The following is a 3,239-nucleotide window of genomic DNA, read 5'->3' on the forward strand; positions in this document are numbered from 1 at the left end:
AGATACCGCATTCAATGAGATTAAGAATTTGCTTACTCATGCTCCCGTGCTTGCTTTACCCAACTTCGACAAGCCTTTTGAAATCCATTGCGATGCTAGTGGTAATGGCATAGGAGGTGTGTTAACGCAAGAGAAGCGCCCCATAGCGTACTTTAGTGAGAAACTTTCCGGAGCGCAACTCAATTATCCCATCTATGACAAAGAGCTATATGCTTTAGTCCGCGTTTTGCATGAATGGGAACGTTACCTTCGTGCCCATGAGTTTATCATTCATACCGATCAGGAGACTCTCAAGTATCTTAAGGGACAAACAAAGTTGAACAAGCGTCATGCTAAATGGAGTGAATTTATTGAGTCTTTTCCCTATGTCATCAAGTACATCAAGGGTAAAGAAAATATCGTAGCGGATGTTCTTTCCCGCATATGCATGCTTGTCACGCAACTTGAGTTAGATGTCATTGGCTTCGAGCATATCAAAGACTTGTATGAGCATGATGCAACTTTTGCTACTCCTTATGCCAAGTGTTTGTCGAATACATCTTGGGAACGGTATTAAATGAAAGACAGCTATCTTATGAGAGCTAACAAACTTTGCATCCCCGAGTCCTCTCTTCGTTTGTTGCTTTTGCAGGAATCTCATGGAGGAGGCTTAATGGGACACTTCGGACGCGACAAGAGGTTCGCCACACTCTCGAAGAGCTACTTTTGGCCAAAGATGTTTCGGGACATCAATCGTTTCACCAACCGGTGTTCTACATGTCGCAAAGCTAAGTCCAAAGCTCAATCTCATGGTCTCTATATGCTTTTACCAATCCCATACCAACCATGGGAAGACATTAGCATGGACTTTGTACTTGGTTTTCCTAGAACTCGAAATGGGAAAGATTCCATATTTGTCATTGTGGATCGTTTCTCAAAAATGGCACATTTTATTCCTTGCCACAAGATAGACGATGCTTCACATGTTGCTAATCTCTTTTGTAGGGAAATTTTGCGTCTCCATGGTGTGCCAAAGACCATCGTCTCGGACCGTGACATCAAGTTCCTTAGCTACTTTTGGAAGACCCTATGTGCCAAGCTCGGAATCAAGCTACTCTTCTCCACGGCATACCATCCTCAAACCGACGGCCAAACGGAGGTGACAAACTGCACACTCTCCGCTCTACTTCGAGTACTCATCAAGAAGAACATCAAAGAGTGGGAGGAGTGTCTACCCATCGCCGAGTTCGCCTACAACCGGGCAAGACACTCAACAACCGACAAGTCCCCTTTCGAGGTCGTCTACGGATTCAACCCTTTGTCACCATTGGATATTCTACCTCTACCACTCCAAGTGACCCATCTCAAGAAGGTGCATGAAGATACAAGAAACACCATCGAACACCAAGTACAACGCCTTGCGACCAAGCTCAACGTCAACAAGCACCCTACGACATTCAACATTGGAGACCTCGTGTGGCTACACCTTCGCAAGGACCGCTTTCCCCAAGAACGAAAGTCCAAACTTCGACCACGGGTGGATGGACCATTCAAGGTGCTTGCACGCTACAACACCAACGCTTACAAGATCGACATTCCTCGTGACAAGTACTCCGTGAGCGACATCTTCAACATCAAAGATCTCTCGCCCTACCATGGTGATGAGGATTTCGATCCGAGGACGGATCTTCCCCAAGGGAGGGGAGATGATGTGGAGCATCCCAAGATCATCCCCATGGACGCACCCACACCTCCAACGGCACCACTTGGACCAATGACACGAGCCCGAGTCGAAGCTATCGAAGACAAGGTGAACTCACTCCTCTCCGAACTTCCACTTTCTATGCATGAGACATGGATGCTACCTAAGTCCGAGATGTTGTGCATGATTAGGTACCAAGAGGGTCCTCCCGAAGATGTTCATGAAGACGGACAAGTCCCCAAGTCCACGGATGAGGAGAACCAACAGAAGGAGCCAAGAGCATCTCCTAGGACCTGGACATCCGGCCCCTGGAGCGCCTTCCTCTACAGCTGCTCAACCACCAAGTGCCTACAGGCCCCGGACATCTGGACCCGCAAGCCCGGACATCCGGCACTTCCCGAGGTCCCGGACATCCGGCCCCCTGCCCGAAAATCCGGACCCCCCCGAACCCGAGAGCAACATGGCCAGTTTCACCAGCCCGGACATCTGGCCTCCACAGCCCGGACATCCGGCCCTCCGCGAACGCCCGGACGTCTGGCCTCCCTGTCTGCGCACAGTAAAGGGCCGAGGCCCGTGTACCCCTTCTACCCACTTAGACTATATATACTCCATCTCGTACAACTTTCTAGGGTTAGCAAAGGATTAGCTCATATTTCATGTGAGAGCTTTGCTCATCCACTTGGTTACCTTCTCCACGGAGATTCGAGCCTCCACCGGAGAAGATCCCCCAAGCGGATTCAAGACCCCTCTTTAGGGAAGAACATCAAGACCTCCTCACGGAGAAGAACCGGTTACCCTTTTGTATCGTCCCTAGTTGATCATGGATCGTGTATCTTACTTTATGTACTCAAGGATCTAGCCCATGTGTGACTTGTTCTTGTTAGTTTGAGTGTTCCTCTTGTGTTTCCCCTTGTGTTTTCCCTCGTTTCCCCCCTCGTGTTCCTCGTGTTCTTCATGGGATCCGCTCCTTTCGTGAAAGATCGGGCGATTAGGGTTCTACCCTATATCACCCACCTTACACCAATGTGTGTGATCTTAATCTCTCCACATTCACTCAACCATTGTATATGATATGGATGAGAGTGTTGTAGCAGCTTCAGCCCAAGCTTATCACACATTTCTTTGCTTGCAAGATTGTGACAACTACCACCATCAACAATTACCTTGCATACCTTGTCTTGCACTTTGGCTCTTGTTTGAAACAGATTGTGTCGTTGTCCATTCTCAGCTTCTTTGATCTGCACACTCAAAACTTTAGTGACAACAAGAGAGGCACCTTGCTCATAATCACAATAGGTTTGCTCATCACCATCTTCAGTTTCTTCTTCAGGTTCACTACAAGACTCATATTCTCCATTCTCGGTGATCAGCATGGTATGCTTGTTGGGACAATCCTTCTTCATGTGGCCACGTCCCTTACATGTAAAGCACTCTATCTCACTAGTTTTCCCCGTGGAGCCAATGGAGGATGAACTAGGAGCTGCAAATTTTCTCTTCTCCTTCGAATTTGATGCATCATTTCTGCTCGTGGCTGCACGTGCATGGGGCTGATTTGCAC

Source organism: Triticum urartu, chromosome 2 (assembly GCF_003073215.2).
Source record: "Triticum urartu cultivar G1812 chromosome 2, Tu2.1, whole genome shotgun sequence".
NCBI lineage: Eukaryota > Viridiplantae > Streptophyta > Magnoliopsida > Poales > Poaceae > Triticum > Triticum urartu.